This window comes from Marmota marmota, unplaced genomic scaffold, assembly GCF_001458135.2.
Source record: "Marmota marmota marmota unplaced genomic scaffold, marMar, whole genome shotgun sequence".
NCBI lineage: Eukaryota > Metazoa > Chordata > Mammalia > Rodentia > Sciuridae > Marmota > Marmota marmota.
The window spans coordinates 34,077,748-34,095,073 of NW_025999990.1; the positions used below are offsets into that span (position 1 = coordinate 34,077,748).

At 35.6% G+C, this 17,326-nt stretch overlaps 1 long non-coding RNA gene across 1 annotated transcript; it reads left to right on the plus strand.

The window, feature by feature from the left end:
• The first annotated feature begins 1,473 nt into the window (after positions 1-1,473).
• LOC125617743 lies at positions 1,474-6,685 on the plus strand. Its single transcript, XR_007348843.1, has 3 exons — positions 1,474-3,583; positions 4,869-5,050; positions 5,288-6,685. It is a non-coding gene; the product is annotated as an uncharacterized LOC125617743 (long non-coding RNA).
• The last annotated feature ends 10,641 nt before the right edge of the window (positions 6,686-17,326 follow it).

The following is a 17,326-nucleotide window of genomic DNA, read 5'->3' on the forward strand; positions in this document are numbered from 1 at the left end:
TCATTCCATGTTTTTTTAAATCTTTCATTGTATAAAAGTCTTTGCCTCTTTTGTTGAGTTTATATCTAGGTATTTTATTCTTTTTGATGCTATCATTGATGGGATTATTTTCAATTTTAGTTTTGAATAGTTATATCCAAAATAGTGTATAGAAATGTCATCGATTTTCTATGTTGTTTTTATACCATATGACTTTACTGATTTAATTTATTACTTTTATCAAATATTTCTTTTTTGAATATTTAGGGTTTTCTACATATAAGATCATGTCATTTTCAAGGATACTTTAATTTCTTCTTTTCTAATTTGTATTCTCCTTACTCTTTTGTTCCTTCTATTCTTCCTTTCTTCCTTCTTTCCTTTCTTCCTTTCTTCTTTCTAACTTCCTTCTACTAAGTTGAATAAAAATGATCAGAATGGGAATCTTTGTCATATTCCTGGTCTTGGAACAAAACTCATAGTTTTTCCTCATTGAGGATAATGTTGGCTAACATATGTGACACTTAATGTGTTGAAGTACATTCCCTCTATATCTAATTTATTGAGAGTATTTTTATCATGATAGATGTTTTTATGCTTTTTATTAAATAGTTTTTATCAAATAGTTTCTCTTCATCCAATGAGATACTCGTAATTTTTATCCTTCATTCTGTTAATATGGTGTTATAAATTTTTGTATGTTGAACCACTGGTGTATCCCTAGGATAAATTCCACTTGATCATGGTGTATGATTCTTCTAATGTGCTATTGAATTCGCCTTGTTAATATTTTGGTGAGTATTTTTGTGTCTATATTCATTAGAAATAATGATTTGTAATTTCCGTTTCTTGTCATATTTTTATCTGGCTTTGGTACCACTAAAGTTGGAATGTTGAACATATGGTTACCATTCTTACCCTCCATGGTGAGAAGTTAGAATCCAAGTTTTTGTTTGTTTGTTTGCTTCCACTGTGCTGAACTGTAAGAAAGGTTATGGTGATCGCTTGTATACTGAGAAACCCCAATGCAAATAGTGTATTCAGGTCCCATCAGCACTCTGAAATAGCAAGACAGAAGCCAGTCCCTTAGGCAGCTCCCCTCCAAATCATAATATTATACCCACAGTTGAGTAATTTCTTATCCTTCTCTTGGAGAAGCTGGAAGCTGGGAGTTTTATCATATATATGGCACTGTACCCAGAGAAAGGACTAGGAAGAGACTGAGACTTAAATTTTCCCACTGGTTTTATTATGGCTGTTTTTTTGCATTTGCCTGGCCTATAGGAATTTCTTGCCTGGTTTGTGGATTTCTCCCAAGGGAATCACAGTTGAATTGAAGATTTGTTGGGAAAGGAGGGCTCAGGCTTCTATTCCACTGTCCTACTAATGCCCCTTCTCCATATAGGGTATTAATATGTGTGCCATATTGATTGTTATTTTTCTATGATTAAAATTTTAAAAATATTATTTATCAGTGGTGCATATAGTGGAATATTTGTTAAGGATCTGATATCTTTTCTCGTGGTATCAGTCTAAAAAATATCTCCTTTATGGTCTGGGGCTGTAGCTCAGTGGTAGAGCACTTGCCTAGCATGTGTGAGGCACTGGATTTGATCCTTAGCACCACATAAAGACCCTTAGATCCTTAGATAGAGGCATTCTGTTCATTTACAACTACAAAAAAAAATTTTTAAAAATCTCCATTAACCTGTAATGGGATGACTGGGACGGTCTGGAGATAGAGCAATCTACTTGCATATGGCAAACTCTAGAAAAAAACAGACAGTTATAGGAAACGAAAGAAAGTCTCGTCTATTAGCAGAACATTTCCCCTGAGGCAAGATTTCCTAACTTGTAAAACCATTTACTCTATAATGATTTTAACTCTATAATGGTTTATATGGCTATTTCAAGACCGTGGTTAAAAAAATCATTGATGAGTTACAGATCTGATAAAGGAAAATTTAGCATTCAGGGCCTCTAGGTCAGCCTAAAATGTCCAGAGCTGCTGGACTAATTATATCTCTCTATCAGCAGCTTCATCTACATGTCCAATATTTCTGCTAAAAAATGATCACTTTCTATGTGTGTCATGATGTGAAAAAGATTGGAAAGTACATATATGAAGGGTAAAACTAATTATATTTCAGCCACATGGTTTTGTGAAAAAAAATAGAGCCAGAGAAAAATAGATAGAGGTATCAATTAAGGAATTAGGGAAGCACAGTGTCTCAATACAAGCTTCCTGCTAGAGAATGAATTAGTAGTAATTGAGCATCTACCCCCATATTTAGTACTTCAATTAATGCATAATCGTGTTTAGTTACTTGTGAAGAAATTATTGCTATTAATATTTTAAAGATGATGAATCTGGAGCTCAGGTAGTTAAAATGACTTGGCTAGAATCATAAGTTTGCAAATGTGAAGACTAGGATTTGAATCAAGTTGCTGGACTGGAAAGCTTAGTCTAGGATCCTGGAGCAGGTGATAATATGGAGAGCATGTAGGCAAGTTGGTTGCCAATATCAACAAAATTGTCTTCATGAGGCAAGACCCATCCACTGGGCTTGGGTTTAGTTTGAGTTCATGAGTCCTAGGACAGGGAGGGAGGAACCAGCATGAATAAATCAGGGTCATCAATTCCAAACAGACTAGGTCATTATACTGGGGGTAGCCTGAAGTGGAAAAGGCAGAGGTTATTCTCATTACCTCAGTTTAAGATCAAGATCAGAATTGCTGCTCAGGGATGTGTTGTTAGTCCTGGAGTCTTAGGTCAGAAGGTGAGTAGGGAGAAGAGCAGGAGGAAGCCTAGGAATTAGGAGACCTCTGAGTCCTCAAGTGTGGGAGAGCACCCAAGAGCCTAGGAATCATTCAGCATCCAACATAGGACACCTAATGCTATATTAAAATTTATTTTCCAGCTTTATTTACATTTCATTGTCCTGACCTTTGGATGAGACTTCGCTGGCTTCTGTTAACTCCTTACACATATTAGGTTTAACTCCATAATGGTTGACTATAGCTATTTCAAGACTGTGGTTAAAATAATCTATTATATGTGCTTAATAACACTCATAATCTAATAGCAGTTTTTCAACCTTAGAATTAACTAGAGTAATCTATGAGGTGTGTTAAAATCATATTTCATGAGTCTCATTAATCAAATTAATAAGAATATCTGGTGGACTAGGAATCTGTAATCTGTACTTCAGTGGATTCTCCCAAAGGAGTAAATGAAAGCACACAAATGAGAGCAGGTTCTCCAATGTTATCAAGTTATAAATTCACCCAGCATCATTGTATAGTTCAATTTATTTTATAACTATTTTCTATTATTTTGTTCAATGGCATGCTTCTAATTTTAGAATTGGTCAAAATGTACCAAAGTTTCTGCTTTCTATTTTCTTTCCCTGATTTCTATTACTGTATTCACAATCAGAATAAAGTACATTTCATCAAACAGAAAGAAATATGCTATGCAGAAAAAGTTTGGAAAAAATGAGACACAAAATTGAGGAAAATTTAGGACTCATGGTCAATCATCTTTGGATAAGCAACATTAAATTATTAATTCAAGAATACAAGGGCCAGTACAGTTTCCTTGGTGAGGACTGTCTTGTTTTAAAATTCTAGTACTCTAATATAGTCTTAGTTTTTCTTGTTAAGTCAATTTTTGGAAAGGTCCAGATATTAAACTCCCAGTAGGACATGTGCAAATGTCAGGCTTCTTCCACTTCTACCTTCAGTTTGATAGCAGTCATGTGCCTTGTCCTTGATCTTCAGCCAATATTTTGGAATAATTTTAGGTGATATATATATATATATACACACATACATACACACATACATATGTATACATATATGTATATATACACATACATACATATACAAATATATAGTGCATGCACACGCGCATATGTGTTGTGTATATATATATAAATTTAAATATATATGTAAATTTACATCTTTGTTATAAAACCACTGTATACTATATTACTTTTTCACTTTACATAGGGGAATACTAAGTCTTAAAAAAGCAATTTGTCCAAAGTATACAGAGTATCAAAGTGGTAATGAATTTGAACCTAGGTAGTTTCATTCCTGAGCTTGCGGCTTAACCACTGTTCTGTAGACTTAGTACTCTGGGGAAGTGCCAGAATCATAACAAGACACAATGTGACACAATTGAGTTCTTAACAAAAAATGATAAAAATGACAAACTGATTCAAAAAATGATTACACAAGAAAGTATTATAAAAAGCCATCTACCTTAACTTCCTTACTTAAAGATGAGAAGAATAAAGCTCCAAGACATACCACTAGTAAGAAACTTGATAAGCCAATTCTCCTGCTTTCTAATTTATTGTGCTACTGTCTTAACAAAACAACTTAGGCATTTACAAAGATAATCAGAACTTCATAAGGATAAACAGAATGTGACCAGCAAAGAACCTTTGGTAATGTAAATGAAGTTTGGTCTTCAATTTTATAAACAAAGCAGTTGTTTAAGGCCAATGGGTTGTTTAAGGCTAATGTATCAAAGGGCAAGGGCTATAATCTAAAATTTATGTCATGGCTAAAAAAGGATGTGAAGACTTGGTTTTCTTCTAGGATGCTGACAGTGGTAAGATCATCACTCTTATCTCTCATCCTCACAACTTTGACATATTCATCCAAATGATCTAAGTTCATTACATTTTAGGATCCATCAGGACACTGAAGTTTATACAGCAACCAACTAACCTAAAATGTAAAAACAGAAAAATACCAGCAGGGAGAGAGGGGTGTGAAGACTCCTTTAGCTGCAGCAAATGCAAACAGGCACCTGTGAGTGAGAGTGGAGTCCTTGGGGGCTGTAGATATAGGAGAGGTTCATATCCCCTTTGTAGACTTTTTTGCAGGGACTTCACCTGCTCTCACAAAAAAGATCAATGAGGATTCTGAAAAAGCATACTTAATGGTGCAGACCCCAAGAAGAGAAGAGCAGGCCCTGGAGGACATGCCTGATGCCCTGTACAGAACTTCCTTTATCTCCCCCATAGAACAAGAGCCCTAAACCACAGACAGATAGGTAAGAAGCACTGCAGCACTTACGGCAGTGGGGGGAAATTCTAGCTGTGTATGGAGAACAGAAAAGCTTACTGGCCTTGGAGGAAGGGAAGGAATATCTGTGGAGCCCATAACTATGGCTGATGGTGGGGCAGGAATACCACGGCCACATCCTGAAGGTCCAGGGACACTGAGCTTGCATAAGACTGAGGATTAACCAGACTAATGGAGACTTTCCCTCCTGCCTCCCTCTCACCAGGCTAACAAGCATTGAGTAACTTGTAATAGTGGAATGTTGTTGGGAGAATGGTAAGAATGTGGAAAGAGAAAGAGATCCTATCTGAGCCACAGGAGAAAACAGATATTGAGTCTCCATTATGAAGCAAGTTATCTCCAGAAGAAGTTAAATTCTTCTTTATGTTGATTGCAACCACTGCAACAGGAAATCTCAAACCTGACTCAACTCCTTTCCTAGACTGACAAGATTCCTGAAAATAAAAGTCTAGGATAAGGAAAGGTATGCCCGTATATACATATAGAAACTTTGTCTCAGTTTCTACTTCCATAGAATTGTTCAACTTTCAACAAAAAATTACAAGGCAAACAAAGAGGCAAGAAAAAACAAACAAACAACAACAACAACAAAAAACTACCAAGAGAAAAATAAATAAATCAATAAAATCAAACTCAGATATGATAGTGAACTCTCAGAAAGAAAAATGGAAATAGCTATGATTAATATGTTGAAGGCTATAAAGAAAAAGACAGTCAACAAATATGAACAGAGAGTCATATTTATTTTTTGCAGTGCTGGGGATCAAACCCAGGGCCTTGTGCATGTGAGGCATCCACTCTACCAACTGAGCTATATCCCCAGTCCAAGGTGTTAGAAATGAAAGGCACAGTAATGGAGATAATTAATATTCAAGGGCTTATTGCCATGGCTGAGGAAAGAATTATTCAGCTTGAAGATAGGTAAATAGTCATTACCCTAACCGAAGAACAAAGAGAACAAAACCATACTTCTCATTTATTGTTAGTGAAAATACAAAATGACACAACCGTTTTGGAATATGGTTTAGTCGTTTCTTGTAGAGTTAAGGATGGCACTTACCATATGATCCACGAATATTACTATGAGCAATTAATTACCCAAAGGAAATAAAAATGCATGTTCACACAAAAACTTAGACATAAATATTTGTAACAGCTTTATTCTTAAATGCAAAAGAAATTGGAAAAAATTTTGAAAGCCTTTTAATGGTGAATAAACAAACTATGGTACATCCCTGTGATGGAACACTGTTTGACTAGAAAGAAGAACCAATTTGATAGATACAAGCAACATGGTTAAATCTCAAAAACATTTACTGAGTGAAAGAAACCAACCCCTTCCCAAAATTACATACTATAAAGTTCTATTTACATGCCATCATTTAAAAAAATATAAAACTATAGTGTTGGAGAACTTCTCAGTGGCTAGCAAGGATTATAGGAAGAGCCTACCATTAAGGGGTAGTATGAGCAAATTTGGGGGTGTGATTGACTTGTTCTTTATAGTTTTTTTTTTTTTTGATATATGACTTGATGTATTTGTGAAGTTACTTAGAATGCCACAAAGGGTAAATTTTACAGTATGTAAGTTTAAAAACACACACACACACACTTATAAACAAAAATGTCAGTTGCTGATGTTACTGTATTTAGAATTTGGAATTGAAGTAGTTTTTAGGGCTGGGGATATTTAGCAAACATGCTACAAACATAATTGAAATCAACTTTTTACTCGTTTAGTGTCTAAATTATTTCAGGGTGAAATCACAAGAAAGCACCTTTTTCAAACAATCCTCTCTTGCAGAGAACATAAATAAGAACTTGAATGAGCTTCTCTCTTGTTCTGCTTTGGGCCTTGTCCAGTTGAAAATAATATGCATTATAATATTCACTGATTTAAAAGATAATTATTCTATTCTTAACTACTTAACACTTGGGTTAACTTGATCTTTTCCTTCATCACAAATAGCACTTGTCACTCTCTCCCCATCACCTTAAGAGCTATCCGATTGTCCATTTACTAAAGAATGCTCGTGGGTGTGCTAAAAAACTATGAGGTGTTCTGCAGACATGCTGTCCTTACCTAAGTGACTGTCCTTCCACTAAATTATTTTCATAATTACATGGCTCAGCTATTCAATTTGCATTACCAGCTCTCCAAAGGAATAATGACGACAATTTAAAAGTATAATCAACTTCAGTCACATTTCTAAAAATCCTTTGACATACTTTCTGAGTTATTCGAATAATATCCACCCACAAAAGGAATTAATGAAATAATGGAAATGTTAAGCACAGTTGGAACCATGTTTCGACAAAGTATTCATTTTAAGATTCATTAATTATAAATAGGGCTACCCTGCTATCATTGATTAATAGCCTTGAAGTACTTTTAGTCACTAAAGTTCAACAATTAATGCATAATTTCAGTTTAAGTGTGAAGAGGTTTTGTGGCAAGAGCCTGGGTGGACATCCTTCTCTCATTCATAATGGGCTTGGAGCAAGAGGGAAGGGAGCTCTAGCTATTAAGTTAAGACAAGGGAATCAGCACTATAAAAAGGGGTTCCAAATGTGCAAATGGATTTTTTTTACTTCTCAAAGTAGGACACACTTCTCTTTTTGTAAAGAATCTGGAATTTTATCAATGCTAGGGTAAGAAGTTTTCCTTACTTAATTGATAGAAGATATTGTTTTTTAACTGGGAGAAACAGGAAGCACTGTGAAGACTGGATTTGAAGATAGCAAAATGTGAGACAGTATGACCCTCAGAAGGTCACTGTGATGGTTTAGGTGGAAGCTAAAGAAGCCACACCTCAGGTAGTTGCATTAAGAAGGGAAAAAAGGAGAAAGACTAAAACAGTGTTATAGAGATAAAAACCTATAGAATTCTAGCAAGAAATTTTTGAAGGAGAGTTTTGAATAAGGATGAACCACCAGTGGCCATAAGGTTTCCAGTATCTGTCATGTAGATCGTGGAAGTTCTGATAAAATGGGAAGAATAGATGTCAGGGTATTGGGAAGCACGGGCAGGTATTACATTTAAAGAAATTCAGTTTAAAATCTATCTCTGGAACTTAACCCCATAGCCTAACAAAGAAGTGTCTTACTTTCTATGTTTGCACATATCTATGTAACATGGTAAAAATACAAAGCTACAGTGGGTTATGGGGCTCAAAAGCACCTGCTGCACAGTGAGTTCTAGGTCAATCAATGGAAGTTATTATTACTATTGTTGTTGTTATGACTATCATAAAAAAATAAGTGGCACCTCCATTATTAATCAGTAATTGACAATTGTCTACATTAGAATGAACGTCTGAGAGCACTTACATGAGGCCTTGCCTCATGCCCTGAGGAACTGGCCTGACTCATTGAGAGTCTAGCAGTCCGTTTGAGGGAAGTTACCATCAAGGTGACCTGTTTTGTGACAGTCTTTGGAGCTTTGATCACTTTACCTGGTTTGCTTGGGATTTGAAGTTATTTGGAAAGGATTTACAAAATAAAAGGGGAAATGCAAGAAGACAGATTAAGAGATCCACATGGGAACTGTCTGTCAAGCAGTCAGGGGAGGCCCATAGTGAGAATCAGGGACTAAACACTGGGACAGAGGGAATCTGCAGCTGGAGCCGGTACAGTGGCCAGGGTGTGGCGTGTGAGCTGTTAGCTGCAGAGGTGCAATCACCGTAAAAAGAGGGAGGTTCCTGGGAAGGGCAGGAGGGTGGAGATGTGGGAGGAGCAGGATGGGAAGGAACAAATGGGAAATTGCTGGGCCTAGCTGGGTGGGGCTCACTCCATAAATCATTTGCAGTTACTGTAACTGGCTTGAGTGTCCTCCTTTATAATGTTGCTCCATTAAAAGGGTACTGCTTCCTTTCTGTGTTGGCTTTAGTCACTCCATTACTCATCCGAAGCAGCTAGACAGCTGCTTGCCGCTGTGAGTGAGTGGCACAGAGCAGTTGACTGTGTTTCTCGCTTGAGCAACCACAAACAGGATTGCACATCACTGAAACACAGAAGATGGTATCAGCAATGGGACAAGCATAATGTCAGGGTGGGACAGAATTATTACTTAAATTAATTACACTGCAGAAATGTGCTCATGAAATCATGTGCATGATACATACATGAGTATGTATTTAGTTTTTTTTCTGATAAAAGTATGCTTTTATTCAGCATGTTAAATTATAGCCCATTGCGTTCTGTGATTGGTATGTAAGAAATAGAAAGAAGAGGACCATTGGAACAAACAGTCTGTGTGAACTTGGTATGAACTAGAATGGGTTCAAATCCCAGCCCTGCCTCTTAGTGGTGTGACTTCAAGCAAGTTACTTAAACTCTTTAGGCCTTATTTATTTATTGTTTTTAACTAACAAAGAGGTGTTATGGGGATTAAATAAAATATGCAACAGAGTCAGTATATAGTAGATACCCGCTCAGTATGTATTCAGACTAGAGCTTTATTTCCCGACCTGCCTCTAAGAAATAGTATGATTATTCAAAAATTGACTTTTTAGTTGACACACATTTGTACATGTTAGTGGTGTACAGTATGATAATTCAATAATGTATGCAAATGTATAAAGATGAAACAGGGTAATTAACATGTAAAAGTGTTATTACAACTGGTTTTGGGACGGTCACTTTGGCTTAAGAAACATTTTGTAGGTGCTCTCAACCATGTAGCAACGAATTTCCAGGACAGTTATGTTTTCCTTGTAAAGAGGAGAATGCCTTCGGAGGCAGGTGTACAATAGATAGAGTCAAAGAAGAGCAACAGTGATGGGGAGTAAGGGGTGGGGTGTTTAAAGGTGATGAAATTTCTTTTGCTGCAGTCAAAAAAACAAAACAAAACAAAACAAACAAACAAACAAAAAAACAAAACCCAGAAGGCTGCCAGGCAGTTTCATGAAAATTCTGCATACATGGAGGCATCATCTAGTCTTAAGAAATTTGATATCCATGTGGACATTAGTGGTTTTTAAACGTCTTCTCCAATCCTGTTATATTTTTATAATGGTCAGAGCTCATTGCTCTTATAACGAAGCCCAATTTTTAAGGATTGCTAGCAAAACTGCACAGATTGTCTCTTCTTTAACTCTTTATCCTCATCTCTTGGTCTCTACCCCAAACTCCATGCTCCAGGCAGATGGAGCTTCTCTTAATTCTTATACGTACCACTGTAGACCTTCACGCATGCTCTTTGGAAACACTCTGTCCTTTCTGACACTCCAACATCCCCCTTCCTTTGGTCATATTTATCCTTTGGAGAGTAGATTTAAGGTCGTTCCAATGGCTAGCCTTCCCTACCTGCCACCATGAAGCATGAGTCTGGGGTCTCTGGTGTGTTCTCCCAGTGCAAATCCTGGTTCCCTGCCAGGCACCCCTTACACACTGCAGTGTGTTTACCTATGCCCTATGTGTCCACCCCCACAAGATACTCCATGTTCACCCCCTGTTTTGAGGGCAGGGATCTTCGCTCTCCTCATCTCCATTGGGTCCTCAGGGTCTAACACAGGGTCTGGCACACAGCAGAGCAGGCTCTCCATAAATACTTGTTGAATGAGTAAATACACAGGCAAATATACCTTTATAATTTGTGAAACCAACCTCTCAGGAGGAAAATGGAGTTTATGAGCAGAGCTTTCTAGCAAATTATATTTAGTCCTAATACTACAAACATGCATATCATTATCTCTACACTTCTTATTTGGGGATGATAGTTATGTTTGTGAGTTCTGAATGCTCAAGCCAATTTATGAAATTTGAGCAATATTAAATGTGACAGTAGATGGCTCCTGTTTATAGGTTATGGTGGTAATATTCTGAAAGCAAACAGCTTGATTGTGAACTTCCCTTTCAGAGGCAATATAATGTGAGGGGTGAAAGGAATTACTTCACTTTTTAAAAAGAGAGAGAATATAATCATCTTATAAAGTAAGGGAATGTTGTATTTGGCCCATATGTGATTACATTTAGAAATAATTTTGGGGACATATTATTATGAATTAGGTAAAATAAGAGGCAGTTAAATTTAGGGAAAATGACTTCTGGTTTTAGAATATACTTCTTCTCAAAAGATAATTTCACTTGAGGAAAGCATTTTTAATGTCAATATATTAAAATATTAAGTCTTTGCAATGTCTAAGGTCCTTATCAGTTAAGCAGATGTTTAGTTTAAGTTCTGTCTTACAGATCAGCTGCCTGAGGGCTTTAGAACTTCAGAAAGGAGAGCTAAAACTATGAATTGATGGAATGCGTATGTTAAAGGTGTTGGTATACTTATTTCTCTTAATAACTCTGCATGAGGTACTGGGCCTAATTTCCAATTTACGGAAAAGAAAATTGAAACAGAACAGCTTGTTCTCAATCACAAAGAAACTTTATGGTAGGGGGATTGTCCTAACAACTCCTGCTCTTCCTAACACAGCAAAGGAACAGCAATTGCATTCATTTTAATTGAGCTCCAGCTTACCATTCCCTATAGTCAACCATGTCAGCCTTACTCAAGTAAGTACAGGTGCATTCCTAAGGAAAACAGGCTAGCAGTAGTATATGCAACATTCTCAGAATGGAAAATTTCTGGGAACAGAATATCTGGGTTTGAATTTTGATCAAGTTGTTTAACCTCTCTCTCCATTTCAGTTTCTTCATATTAAATAGGAATTAACAAATTTATTGGGTTCTTCTAAGGATTAAATATTATAATATACATAAATTGCTTTAACTCCATAATGAGCACATGGTAAATGCACTTCCAAATATTTCATTTTAAAGCATGATCATATTTTTTATTTATCCGTTGAAAGCTTGATATTATTGCGTAACACATTTTATTAAAGAAATAAATAACCTATTTATGCATGCAATCAACTCACTAAATTATGTAATATGTGATTATGAACCATTTGAGCCCCTGATTCAGAATCATTAGTTGGTCGATGACACTTTAGAACTTGTAAGATATACATAAACATGGTTGCCATCTTTACAGTTTGGAAATAATTTTCATTTGAGAGATACTGAGATAAACACAATGTACCTGACTAAGGTATTTTATGTATCTTTTTGCATGTCTTTCTTTCTCCTTTGATCTCTTTTTTTCAAATAAAATGAAACAAAGATAAATTTTATCTCACCATACTGGAGCTCCCGGCCTTTTAATTATGACAATCTTGACTCTGCGACTACAGAGGTATAGCTATTAATTCAAGTTGCCACATTTTAGTATGTTATACTGCTTTTTAGGAAATTTAAAATTAAAAGACAGGTCACTATTTCCCCATGCCTCTCAATAGATTTTTACATATAATCTTATTATGGTTAAGTTTGATTCATTCAAAGATATCCTATTTTATGCTTGAACACATAACTTAAGGCAGATAAACACAGGTACAAGACTTCCCCTCTTGTTCTGTTTTACATTTGCAAAACTCAGTTTGTTCTGGAAGGTGCCAAGATGGAGATTTTAAGTAATTTTTACCTCCTTGTTAAGCAAGGTAAACTTATATAGTTCAATGCTTTGTTTGGTCATAAAGAAGTTAGGAATACTGGGTAACTACACATTTTTAAATTAAATTTCCCCCTTCTAAACCTCATTCTCAGATTCTAAAAGTGTTTTCATCAAATGACAGTTACAAAAACAAGTGACATTTAGACCAATGGAACAGAATAGACAGCCCAGAAATAAATCCATGCTTTTAGAGTTAATTGATTGACTAAAGAAGCCAAGAACACAGTCTCTTCAATAAATGTGGTTGGGAAAACTGAATATTCACATTCAAAGGAATAACATTAGACCTTCATCTCATATCACCTATAAAATTAAACTCAAAATGGATGCAAGACTTACACCTAAAACCTGAAACTGTGAAAGAACAAAAAAGAAAACATGTGGATAATACTCCATGACTTTAGGCAACAAAAGCAAAAAGAGACAAATGGAATTGCATTAAAATAAATAACTCTGTACAATGAAGGAAACAATCAACAGAGTGAAGAGACAGTTTCCAGAGTGGGAGAAGAGATTTGCAAACTATATATCTGATAAGGGGTCAATATCTAAAATATAGAGGATACTCAAACAATTCAATAGTAAGAAAACAAGCAATCTAATTAATAAATGGGCAAAGGGCCCTAATAATTATTTCAAAAGAAGACATATAAATGGTTAACAGGTATATGAACATATGGTTAATATCACTAATTGTGAGGGGAATGGAATGTGACACCCATTAGAAAGACTATTGTTAAAAAGAAGAAAGATGGCAAGTGTTGGTGAGGATGTGGAGAATAAGCAAACTTTGTATACTGTTGATGGGAATGTATTCTTATAGTCTTTTATGCAAAATGTATGGAGATTCCTCAGAAAACTGAAAATAGAACTGAAATCAGTACATTGAAGAGATAGCTGCACTCCAAGTTCACTGCAGCATTATTCATAATAGCTAAGGTATGGAATCAACCTAAGCATTCATTAATTAATAAATGGATAAAAATGTGGATGAAAAAGAGCTCCCTTCACCTCCTATAATGCATGAATGAAGACAATTCTCAGCAATAAGAAAGTGTCATGATCACTCTGATGGGATGCACGTGTAGTCATTGTGAAGAGCCCTAGAGGAACCCTCCAGAGAGACTTCAATTCACATCAATGTAGAACTCAGTCTTCTTGGAAAGAACAAGAAAAAGAAGATGCTCCAGGTAGACAAAGGGTGGGGAAGTAGAAAGGAACCAGTTCCCGTTTGAATAATCTACAGCCACATTAGAACACGAACAAGGGTCCTATACTGGGCTTCCTGAGTGAACGCTTTCTTCCTCATCAACATTGCTATTCAGGAGAATGGGTCCCTTATTGAAATTCAAATTTTCTTGGGTGAAAATATACATTTGTGGAACTATAAACCACTGAAGAAAGAAATTGAAGAAGACCTAAGAAAATGAAAGATCTCCCATGTTCTTGGGCAGTTAGAATTAATATCTTCCAAATAGTCATATTACCAAAAGCGCTATATAGATTTAATGCAATTCCTATTAATATTCCAATGACATTCTTTATAGAAATGGAAAAAGCAGTCATGACATTCATTTAGAAAAATAAGAGGCTCATAATAACCCAAACAACCCTTAGCAAGAAAAGTGAAGTAGGAGGCATCACAATACCAGAACTTAATATATACTATGCAGCTATAGTAACAAAAATGGCATGATATTGGTACCAAAATACAGATAGACGAATGGTACAGAATATAAGACACAGAGACAAACCCACATAAATACAGTTATCTCATACTAGACAAAGGAACCATAAATATACATTGGAGAAAAGATAGCCTTTTCAACAAGTGATGCTAGGAAAACTGGAAATCCATATGTAACAAAATGAAATTAAATCCATATGTCTCACCCTACACACAACTCAACTCAAAGTGGATCAAGGACCTAGGCATAAGACTAGAGACCCTGTGCCTACTAGAAGAAAAAGTAGGCCTAAATCTCCATCTTGTCATCTTGGGAACCAAATTGCTTAACAAGACTCCTAAAGAGCAAGAAGTAACATCAAGAATAAATAAGTGGAATTTTATAAAACTAAAAAGTTTTTTTTCACAGCAAAGGAAACAATCAAGAAAGTGAAAAGAGAGCCTACAGAATGGGAGAAAATCTTTGCCACCTGCACCTCAGATAGGGAATTAATCTCCAAGATACATAAAGAACTCTAAAACCTTAATACCAAAAAAACAGTTGTGGCTCAGTGGTATAGCACTTGCCTAGCATGTGTGGGGCACTGGGTTTGACTCTGAGAACTGCATATAAATAAATAAAATAAAGGTCCATTGACAACTAGAAATATTAAAAACCAAAAATACAAATAAACCAATCAATAAATGGGCTAAAGAATTGAATAGATACTTCACAGAAGAAATACCATCAATCAACAAATGTATGAAACAATGTTCAACATCTCTATCAATTAGAGAAATGCAAATTAAAACTACACTGAGATTTCATCTAACTTTAGTCAGAATCACATTTTCAAAAATATAAGTAACAATAACTGTTGATGAGGATGTGGGGGAAAAGGTTCATTCATACATTGCTGGAGGGGGTGCAAATTGGTACAAACACTCTAGAAAGCAGTATGGAGATTCTTCAGAAAACTTGGAACAGACCACCATTTGACCCTGTTATCCCACTCTTTGGCATATACCAAAAGGACTTAAATCAACATATTATAGTGACACAGCCACATCAATGTTTATAGCAGCTTAATTCACAATAGCTAGGCTACAGAACCAACTTAGGTGCCCTTCAACAGATGAATGGATAAAAAAAATGTGGTATATGTACTAGAATATTACTAAGCCACAAAGAAGAATGAAATTATGACATTTGCCAGTAAATGGATAAAACTGAAAAATATCATGCTAAGTGAAATATGACAATCCCAAAAAAACAAAAGCCAGATATTCTCTCTGATATGCTAATGCTAATACACAAAAGTGTGAGGGAGAATATAAGTTCATTGTATTAGACAAAGGGGAATGAAGGGGAGGGAGTGGGATAAGAAAAGGAAAGATAATAAAATGAATCAGGCATAACTTTCCTATGTTCATACACGAATACAAAACCAGTGTAACTCCACATCATATACAACCACAAGAATAGGAAGTTATATTCCATGTATATATAATATGTCAAAATACATTCTATTGTCATGTATACCTCAAAAAAGCAAGTAAAAAGTAATAATAATAAAAATAATACCTTAAAAAAGTACATTCATGGGGTTCAGTTGACAACAGGTATTACTTGTTCAGTATCTCAAGCCCAGAAGGTGAATTAAAAGTTGAAAGAAATGATATTGAACTTGTTTCAAATTCAGCAGTTCGTTCTTTCTTTCTTTCTTTCTTTCTTTCTTTCTTTCTTTCTTTCTTTCTTTCTTTCTTTCTTTCTTTCTCTCTCTCTCTCTCTCTCTCTCTCTCTCTCTCTCTCTTTTTTCCTGGAGACTGAGTCCAGGGGTGCTTAACAATTGAGCCACATTCCTGGCAATTTTTTATTTTTTATTTTGAGATAGGGTCTCACTAAGTTGCTTAGGGCCTTACTAAAGTTGCTGAGGTCGGCTTTGATATTGTGATCCTCCTTCCTCAGCCTCCTGAGTTTCTGGGTTTACAGTCATGCACCAGCATACCTGGCTCAAATTCAGCTATTTTGCTTTAACAAGTCACAACAGTTAAAAACAAGTATCAGAAAATTTTTGGACAACATCTTTGTTTCTAAAAAGGACTAGTTCACCAGGCAGATGGATAATATCAGAGTTATCCAGTTACAGAAACAAGATCCTGGGTTATTAGGATAATTTGTAATATTTTGATGAGGCAATAAAATACCTCTATTGAAAAAAAAGTGGCATACACACACACACACACATGTATGTATATATACACACACAATGGGACACTATTCAGCCTCAAAAAGAAAAAAACTCCTGTCATTTGTGACAACATGGGTGAACCTGGTGGACATAAGAAAGATTAAGTAACATAAACCAAGCACAGGAAGATAAATAATGCCCGATTTCACTCATACATATAATGTAAAAAAAAAAGTAGAACTCATACAAACAGGGAGTGATGTGGGGATTGCCAAAGGCTGGGGCAGGATGGGGTGGAGGGTTTGGGAAATGTTGGCCAAAGGTCAGAAAATTTCAGTTCAACAGATTTATTGTACATCATGAGGGCTACAGTTTCTAATGATGTATTGCATATTTGTAAATTGTTGAGAGAATTTGTTTTAAGGATTCTTAGCCCCACACCAAATGATAAATATGTGAGGTAGTATGTATGTTATAAAGCTTGTTTTAGCCATTCTATAATATGAATGTGTATGTGCGTATACATATGTATATGTATACATGATATGTAGAACATGATAAATATATACAATTTTTACTTGTCAATTAAAAATAAAGACATACATTCATTTCTCCAATTGCCCCTCCACACCCCTTCCCCCCAAAAGAGCAAGTCTGGATTCCTGGGTCCCTCTGACTTGCTGTTTTACCTGGAAGAAGCCCAGCAATTGCCCTTTAATTTCTATTCTCCTAAGGTTGTCAATATTTCCTCGTTAAGTCTTCAAAATATTTCATACTAACTACCTGCATGAAAGGCAGCTCAGGTCAATTAAAATTAATCACCAGAATATTCATAAGCTGCAATGAGAATAATAGAATAACTTGCTGAAATACAAA